The sequence below is a fragment of the Pteropus medius genome, unplaced genomic scaffold (assembly GCF_902729225.1).
Source record: "Pteropus medius unplaced genomic scaffold, Ma_sr-lr_union100, whole genome shotgun sequence".
Taxonomy (NCBI): domain Eukaryota; kingdom Metazoa; phylum Chordata; class Mammalia; order Chiroptera; family Pteropodidae; genus Pteropus; species Pteropus medius.
In genome coordinates this window covers 4091513-4101919 of record NW_024349519.1, presented here as the reverse complement: position 1 = coordinate 4101919, position 10407 = coordinate 4091513, and the positions used below count along the sequence as shown (strand labels likewise).

Genomic DNA, 10407 nt, shown 5'->3' with positions numbered 1-10407 from the left:
TTTTATGGTCCTGGTCACTCTACCCAAAACACCTTTTAAGTGATAAATTTCCTTTTAAGTGTGGCTTGTAAAAATGGAACCATCATAGTAAAAATTTATTTAGGCAGAAAGCATTAATGGTGTGTTGGTAGTGGTAGAAATTTAACAAGAAATATATTTACAATTAAATGTGATAATGCCCTGTTGTTTTATCCTAAGGTACAGATCCTCTCTGTTGCATTGGTCTCACATTTTAAGCAAAGAGAAAAGGACACGCTTGTTATCAAACTGGTTTGTTAATGAGCCTCTCTTTTTCCATCTGGAAAGTATCCATTAAATCTGAAGATTATATCAACTCCAAAGCTTGAAAATATGTTTTGAAGAGTTTCATAAAGTCATAAACATTTCTATTGTACTTTACATTAATCTATTATAGTTTGTATTAATTGCTTGAGCTGCCTGTAGCCTCACTACCTTAGGCTAATTTGACATACATACATGTATTGCATGTGCACAACCATGAGTGTGTAGATTTTCTGGCCAATCAGAAAAACCTCAGAATCCTAGTTTTCCTCTTTTCATAGGTGTACAGGCAAAGTACATTTAAAACTACCTCTAAACAATTCATAAACAAACACATCATGAAGCCTCATTCTTTCTCACTTGCTCACTAATGATTTTATGTCAGATGGCTAAATGAATTATCTACCTTTAATTTCCAAAAGCAGCCTTTCTACGAATAGCCTTTGTAAGATAGCATACAGAAGAGATCAACAATACTCCTCTTATGACAGACCCTATGAACAGTCATTCATGTTTCCCTTTCCCCTCTGCAGGCAGTCCCTAATTCCCAGTGTAGGATCTGTTAAGATGCCATGTATAATCTTTACCTTCCTTATTGAAGGCAAGAGCATATGACCCTAAGGGAACCTGACAAAGATAGTCAACGTGCTGAGTGAAAAGATAGAAAGAGCTTGAGTTCTTGATGATACTGCTTGGCCAATGAATTAATCAGATTTCAGTCACCCTACTGCCACATCTCTTCCAACACAAGAAAATAAATGCTTTGTGTAAGACACTTTTTTGTAGGCACAAACTTACCTTCCTATAATAATTTTTAACCTTTCTAAGCCTCAGTTTTCTAAGCAACAGAAAAAGGAAATACAGAAATATAGTCTTTGCAGATGATCGTTAAAATGACAGGTGAGTGACTTCGGGTCCTAATTCCAATGTGCATGTGTTGGTGTGTGGGGATGTTCCCCACACCAAGAAGCAGTTCTCAGAACACCAGCTGGGTGTCCTACAATTCAACTCAATTCTGACACGATCTACCCAGAGATAGCATCAGATTCCACAGGTTCAGGGTTCAGTCCTATAAGACCGTCCTCCCCCAACTCACTTTAGACACCTGTCATAAGTGCAGGTTACTACCTGTATTTTTGACCGACTGGCTATAAATTAGAAATTCCCAAGACCTCCTCCTCTTGGTTCAATTAATTTGCTAGAGCAACTCACAGAACTGAGAACATTTTACTGACTAGGTTACCTGTTTATTTTAAAAGGCTATAACTCAGGAACAGCCAGATGGAAGAGATACATAGGGCAAGGTATGGTGAAAGGGAACAGAGCTTCCATGCTCCATCCAGGAGTGCCACTCTCCCAGCACCTCCATGTATGTGTTCACCAATCTGGAAGCTCTCCAAATCTCATAGCTTTTGGGTTTCTATAGAGGCTCATTACATAGGCATGACTGATTAACCCATTGGCCGTTGGTGATTGATGCCCATCTCCCATTCTCAGAGGTTGTGGGGTGGGAATGAAAATTCCAACCCTCTAATCCCATGGTTGGCTCCACTAGCAACCAGCTCCACCCTTAGGTGCTCTACAAAAGTCACATTAATATAACAAAAGACCTTCATCACTCTCAACACTTAGAAAATTCCAAGGATTTTAGGAGTTCTATGCCAACAAGAAGGACAACGACCAAATATACAGTTCTAATTGTAAATCACAATAACACGTGTGGTCATTAGGATGGGCCTTAATCCAATATGACTGTACCCTTGTAAAAAGGGGAAATTTAGACCCAGAGACACAGCTCACAGGAAAAAAACACCAGATGATTATAAAGGTAGAGATTAGGGTGATGCTTCTACAAGCCAAGGAACACCAAAGACGGCCAGCAAACCACAAAAAGCTAGGCAAAGGCCCTAGAAAAACAGCCCTCAAAAGAAATATCTGCTAATACCTTGATGTTGAATTTTTAATGTCCAGAATCGTGAGACAATAAATTTCTGTTAAGACATTCAGTTTGTCGTAGTTTATTATAGCAGACCTAGCAAATTAATACATAATTCAATGTTAAAAATAAATCCAGTCTACGGCCATACCACCCTGAACAATCCCGATCACGTCTGATCTCGGAAGCTAAGCAGGGTCAGGCCTGGTTAGTACCTGGATGAGAGATCACCTAGGAAGACCAGGTGCTGTAGATGTAAAAAATAAGGGATTGTAAACTGACAAGGTCCTTGCAATCTGTGAGGTCAACCAAGGGTTGCCTCACCTAAAAAATGAAATAAAATAAAAATAAACCCAAATTCCAAGGGAAACCAAACAAAAACAAAAACGAATTATACATTTTTCACAGTTATACATTCATAAGCCGGTGTTTATTTTCATGGATAATTGAAATGATTCTCAAAATAGTATTTACACATGAATTAACCGTAGGTCAGAAACTCAAGAACTTCTTACAAGAGGAATATTCTACAGAGAAAGAAAAGGGAATAACTTGAAGGGTATTATTTTAAAAGAGTGTAGGGAGAATTTTTTAATACACAAATGGAATAGAACAATAAAGAGGGTTAAGAGACAAGAGTACTTTCTTAATAAAATGATGAAGTCACAAATGCAGAAATAGAAAAAATAATGAGATGTGAGAAGAGAATCCATTTGGACATATCTTTTAAATTTTAATTCTTTACAGAGAATTATAAATTGTTATACTTGCATATTTAATCAGTACTTTTTAAGTCTTTCAATTCCTAAAATTTCTTACTAAAGAATTGTCAGTAAAAAGATGTGGAAGATGTTTTGTATTGAATTTGAATATATTCACTTAATTACAATCTTCATTTAACAAAGGTTTCCTAATGTAGTCTCATCTAAAATTAATAGGTATATACTCAGTGAATCCAAATGTTTAATGAGCTACAAGGTTTATTAACATTCCCATTTTATTTATTTTTAGCTTTATTAAAACTCAGTGATTGCCCACAGGCCTGCAATGAACATAATACATAATAAAAAGGCAAAATTAAATTTAAATTCTTATGTAGCAGAATTTCCTACAAGCAAATGAATACCAACATGGCTACATTATTTCAGAACTGCCAGATTTAAAATTGAAAATTACAGTTTTTATTTGCTTTTAATTAGTCTTGTATTTATAGATAGAATGCAAGCAAGTACAAAAGTTATCAGCAGATCTATAAAATACTTTACATAAAATTGGTATCATTTCTGCAGCTCAGGGGTAGTTCTACTGCTCAGATAAATACCTCCCTCATCTACTGACTGATGGCAGAAATTATTAAAGCGATTAACCCTGTAAAAATATTAATATTCTTTTAAAAAGTAACACTAAAGCTATTCTCAGTGAAAACATTTGAGATCTCAACCTAAGTGTAAATTTTTATAGCTAGCAGGTAGGGACTTGGGGAGGAGTAAAGGAAGGAAGCATCTAAGATGGAGGCTTGAAGCACTAAAACCATCATTTGTCAGTTTCCTTATTTTATTTATATCTATTCAGGATTCTATATCTCCAAAAGAATTTCTTCTCATGTAAACCATGATATGGAAGCCAGTGATCCAGAAACTGGATAGAGTGTCTATTATACACGAGAAACTGAGCTAGGTTTTATGAGAGATACAAATATGAGAAAGACATAGGAGCCAAGTCCTCAGAAGCTCACAATCTGGGATAAAATAAGTTTAAAATTCTCTAACTATACAGGCAGTATAGTATGATGGGTAAGAACACAGACCTAAGAGTTATACTGTTTTGAATTGTGGCTCCAACTTACAAGTCATGTAACCTCTCTGTGCTTTAGTTCCTAAATTGTGCAAGGGGAATGGGTTGTTATAAAGATTAATTGAGTTAATATATGTAAAGCACTTAGGAAAGAATAAGCAATAAATATGAGCTAAGGGTCATTTGTGGAAACTAAAAACAAAGTGTTAATGGAATTCACGGGAGGGCATGATAGTATCGTTGGAAAAATCCAGAATGAATTTTCTTAAGATAGCATAAAGCAGACAATATTAGTGACTTCCCTCTCTCATAATATGCAAAAAAACTTTCTCCACTTTACAGATAGTACTTCTCCCATTCTGCTGCCTGACAGGTTCACTTCACATGTGGGTAGTACCATAACTTACTCTTCTCCTTTTGTTTGCTCTTTCTCCTTGGTCACAATGAGAACCTGCACTAAAACTGTCATTTTATAACAAAAACATGTCAACATTCTACACTCAGTCTTTGCAAAAAATGTCAGGATGAATTTTTATGATACAGGTGTCATGAATATCCTTTCACATTCATTTATTTTTAATATACGAAGAAGTAAGCTCTTGTCTGCTAAGGGAATAGAGAGCATGAGATGAATTTGGTTCATATCATGGTATTGATTTTTTTAGGATGGCATGGAAATTGGTGTAGTTAGGACTCAACTAAATAATCTAGAACAAATCAAAAATAATTTATCATGCTTACACAAAGTAAAATAGAAATGCCCTTTCAAATATTTACACATAATCTATAACATACTTAAAAATAAGTCTTAAAAGCTATACTATATAAACTTTTAAAATATGAACTCTCTCAATTTTCCTTTAACTTAGAGAAGTAGGTAACGTGTTCTTACATAGAAGACAAACATTAAACAAACAAAATATACCCTACCTAAAGTACCTCTCTCAAGACTAACACAATAGTTTAATTTTCTTTATAATCTTCATCACTATATGAAATCATCTTTCTTTTTTGTCCTATGATTGTTGTCGGTCTCCTCTCATTCCAGCCTCAGCTTTTAGAAGAGTGCATGACATCGTAGACACCAAATAACTGTTGAATGAATGAATGAATGAAAAAAGCTACAGAATAAGAGAGTGTTTATTAAGGAGATGTGACATTTTCTAAAAGATCAAAACAGGCTTCTCTGTGGAAATCATATTTGGGCAGAGTGATGAATAGGAGTTAGCTGCTTCATAAGGACTAATGTGAGTTAATTTGAATAAATAGGAAAGAGTATTTGAAGCAAAGAAAATAGAAATTATTAAAGCCTTGAGGTAGAAAAGAATATAGCACATTTTAGAAATTCATAGGTCAAGGTGGCTAGGGCCCAAAACATGAAGAGGAAGCTACATCAAAGTGAATCCAGTGAAGCAAGCAATGGCCAGATCATATAGGGTATCAAGGCCAGGTTACTCATTTTGACCTTATCAGGGTTTTCAGGAAAGTGAATGATCATGTTTGTCTTTTAAAATTTTCTCTCTGGATCCTGACTACGTATTAGAAGCAGACGAGAGTGGACAGGATGATGAGTTAGGGGTTAACACAGCAGTCTAGATGAGAGATAGGGGTAGCTCAGAGAAGGAAACTAGCTATGAAGAAATAGACAGATTCAAAGTTGTATAAGTAGTTAAAAAAAAGACTGTGATTATATGTGAAGGAGTATATGTGAAGGAGTGCAGGATGAGGACAAGGTTTCTGGCTCATGCTGTTGGATGAATAGGGTATCATTCTCTTCCAATAAGGAATTGGAAGAGAATTGGGTAGGATGAGTAAAAGAATTTAGTTTTGACCATGTTGAGTTGAGGTTCCAATGACACATCCACAAGCAGATGCTGAGTAGGCAGGGTCACAGATGAGTCTGAATCTTGGCAGAGAGCCCTGGGCCAGAGACACAGTGTTAGGAATCATATACCTAGAGATGGTCATTGATGAAAGTGTTTAGAGAGAAGAGAAAAAGGTCTTGGATTATGTCTTGAGAAACTAAAGCACTTGGATGCACCCTTAATTTCTTTACAGTCTAGAGGGTTTTTTATTTTTCTGAACATAAACTCTCCATTGCCCAATTTTAAAAAATTAAACATACAATGAAAAACATCAAATCTTCTGATTTTTATTCTTAACATTCAGATCCTAAATTTCACTTAATGGGTATTGTAAAATTTAATTTGTTTCAGATGTCTATCAATGATAAACTCATGGCAATTAAACCATTTGGCACTTTTCTGTATATTTGTCGATTCCAAGTAAGTTTTCAATAAATATTCCTCACACAAGAAATCAACTTGCTTTTCGGTATTCATGTTTCCTATATATATATTTACATACAAACCCAAACCCAAGAAAAGTTATTGTCACCAAAGTGAATTCTCATTTCCTTCTCAACTTTCAACTACTCTTTCATTTTCTGATATGCCTGTGGATTATTGAGAACTTCATGATTGAAGAGAGGCAAGAAACAAGAGCAAGAAACTTAATGCCATGACTAATTTACAAAACTAACTTCAGGTCATAAGAGTGTGAAAACACATCGGGAGGCAGTATCACATACAGAGTTTTCTTTCTAGAAACTACTTTTGAAATGGGCAATATTAGGGAATGTTTATAGAATTCAATTTCCACTTAATTCAGAGAAAAAAATTACAAATTTTAAGATGCCTTTTTATTATTTACAAACAAAATCTTATTTCTAACCAACCCCATCTTTGAAGAGTCTTGCATCTTAAAATTTATTTATTGTTCCCTTCCATCATCCTTGATTTAAAAACCGATCATAAAGTTATAACATAAGCACTCTAACCTCTATTGCCCTTACTATTTACATATTTAACAGTGTTAATCAAATGGAATTATAGAAATTTTGAAACTATAAGCCTCTTTGGAAGTCATTTAGTCCAATTTTATTTTCATAGGTGGAGAATCAGAAGCTCAAAGACATTAACTGACTTCCCCCAAAACACACACTAATATGCCAAAGTATATAATTTAGTTTTACTTTTCTTTGGTTCGAACCAATATATTACCTGTTATATGTAATAATTTGTCTTTTCATATTTTAGAGGGAAAAATTGTGTCAAGCTAGATACAGTCTATCATCATACATAAGCTACTATACATAAGCTTCTCCACTATACATAAGCTTCAATTTAATAGTAGATGTAAGTTAACTTCCCAATTATCTTTCAAAAGTTACTGGCATCCCATATTATATAATACGACTCTTATGAAAGAATATCAGTGCACTTCAGTTTGAGCTTTCCTTCTCTATGTTGCATTATGAGGTCTATTTAGAATATCCCTTTACCCTATACAGTAGTCCCCACTTATCCACGGGGAATACATTCCAAGACCCCCAGTGGACACTTGAAACCGCAAATGGTACCGAATCTTATGTATACTGTTTTTTCCTGTATACATATATACCTAAGATAAAGTTTAATTTATAAATTAGGAACAGTAGAAGATTAACAATAGCTAATAATAAAAAAGAACAATTATAATAATACACTATAATAAAAGTTATGCAAATGTGGTCTCTCAAAATATCTTATTGTAGTGTACTTACCATTTCATTTAAAGGAAGCACTTTATGACTTTTCTTTGGCATATCTGAATTGCCAACATCACTACTCTTGCACTTTTGGAATAGAAACATTTTATCTTTTGACTAAATCTGTTGGAAGGTAATGAACTTGGTGGGTTTTAAGTAGTTATAAAGTTAATATAATCAGGTCTACTCACTAGAGCCTAGGTTAGCTTGTACTTTGTACATTGACAAAGTGAAATACAAGTAAGAGGGGGAGAAAGCAAGGAGGAAACAAGAGCTTCCCTTTCACCCCTATAGCCCTCCTCTTACCATCAGCCTGTGAAAAGTCTGGAACTCCTTTGAGATGCTCTGCTTGCTGCCTGTATCATGACAACTTGACAAATTCCCTTTGCAAAAGCCTTTATTGTACCCTAAATACACAGCACCATTAGAAAGCCTAAGCCATTCCTTACACATTAAGAACATAATATTTCATATTAAATTAGTAGCCTTCACCAAGAGCTACATGATGAAGGCTACCAATGGCAGTTACATACAAAATACAGGTTAGCAGTTAAAAGTTACATATACAACATAGGTAAGTGGTTAAAGTAGTTAACAGGCTCTGGAGTCACAGGAACTTGCATTTAGATCCCAGCTCCCACACACCAGCTGCCTGACCCTTGGAACATTATCTAATTTCTCTAAGCCTTGGAGTTTTCCTCTGTAAAAGCAGAATAATGGTAATTATTTCATATAACTACTGTGTGAATTAAATATACGCTTGATGTGCCTGGCACATCGTGGACCTTCAAGAGTAGTTAGCAGTGGCGGTAGTACTAGCAAGGGTACACATGGCTTAAATATCTCAAGCACCAATTAAAAGCACAAACATATCTGCTAATGTACATTCAGCGATTTTATACTGGACCATAGTGTTTCCACCCACTCGCCACTACAAGATCTAAGTAAGAGTAAACAGATAAAAGTGAACCACAACCTGTCTTTTTTTTGCAAGAGTTTTCTAATTAGCACATTAACTAATTCACTCCTTACAAACGTGCAATTCATAAACACAAAATGTTACCTCGGACATTGATAACTTAAGTGAATTTATAAATGTAAATGAATTACAAACTCATTGTAATTAAGCATAATTAAGAATTGCACACAGTAATGGATTTGTGTTTACTTCATGCTGGACTTTTTTTAATTTAATGAATTTATTATTCTAACAGGAAGACTATGTTAGGGCATTAATTAAAATCTGCAGTATTTTGGATCAATACCTAATTTTCATTAAATGGACTCAGTATAGTCAAAGTGAATATTAGAAATAATAGTTCACTCCCCAAGTATTTTAAAATCTAAGTCTTCTGAACATATTTTTAGCAATATACATTTTTTACTTTTCAGATGTAGTGGATCTTAAGAAAGTAATATTGAAATTTGTTTTCAATATTATTTCAATTGGTAGATCCCATTGAAACTGTAGATCCCATTGAAACTGTGCTTTGCACATAAAAAGGGCTCAGAATTGTTATTATAAACTGATTCAACTGCAAATCTATTTGCAAATTTGAGAACTTCTTTACTTCAAAACAATAATAACAGATAGAACAAACCTGAGGAGGAGCTTAAACAATAAACTATTTAGTCTAAAAAAGAAATCAGTTCTATATCTAAGATGTTTTCTACATGAGGATAAACAAAAATACTCAGTTAATTAAACAACTCACTCATTTAGAACACCCAAACTACAAGTAGTACTAAAGAATATTAAAACTTTATCCATGTGTTAAAAAATAATTCCTAATTCGCATTTGAATGAGACTGTGTTTAAAATGTTTTCTTTTTCTTAATAAACAAATTTTTAAAGAAAAAAATAGTTCAAAGAAAACCCTAATTATCTCATTTCTGGCAATCATTCATTGTATACTAATTCCTGTTATTCTCTTTCTATGGATAGTCTAATGGACCTCACTAAAATCTGAGTGTAAATATGGCCTTGACTGTAAGTGATAGTCTTACATTCTTTCTTTTACATCACTTTTATATGTAAAGGAATAGGAGTAGAAGGAGATGTTTAAAAAAATAAAACCCCGTCTTGCTATACTCCAAATAATCAGAAGAACTACAGCGCCATCTTGTGGAAGAAAGCATCTAATTAGTAAAATGCTTTGATTCATTAGAAATGTGATTGAATTTCTTGGCCACCAACTCTAGTTTCTTTTAATGACATGTTAAATGATATTTTAAAACGCTTTGATCTACAATGTCTGTCAACAGCAAAGGAAGATAGCCTAAAGGACTAAAACATATATAATACAGAAACCGTATGATCTTTGTATGTTATAAAGAAAAATACAAAGTTAATGTCTTTGTTAGAGGTTGCCTCAGAACAAAAGAAGGCATCCGAAAAGTGGGTGAGGAATGAGAAAGGAATAAAGCTGGAGGTATTGTCTTTTCTTTCCTTCTTTTAAAATTTAAAAGAAATAAGGAAACCTTTAACATGACGGCAGCAAAGTTTCTGAAAACTTATTAAGGAAGCATTTCCTTTAATATCCATAACCAGAAAGAAAAGAATAAGTCAAGAAGGTGGGATGGGAAAAAAGGGATGGTTGGGTGAGATCACGGTAGCACATATCTTTTCATTCTTCTACTTAGTGCAATTTACCAAGCTGGGTTGAGAGGCTACAATATGCCAAGCATTTGCTAAGCATGGGGAGTAAAAAAAAAAATGAATAATACACATAGTTCCTTCCTCAAGACAGTTAAAAAGGCTTGTGAAGTACATAAATCATTTCAAGGTGGAGGAAATGCCCAGAAA

General features: G+C 34.2%; 1 non-coding gene across 1 annotated transcript; it reads left to right on the top strand.

Moving 5' to 3' along the window:
• Positions 1–2355: 2355 nt before the first annotated feature.
• On the top strand, positions 2356–2474 carry LOC120618703 (5S ribosomal RNA). The gene has a single exon (XR_005657283.1). It is a non-coding gene; the product is annotated as a 5S ribosomal RNA (ribosomal RNA).
• Positions 2475–10407: the final 7933 nt, after the last annotated feature.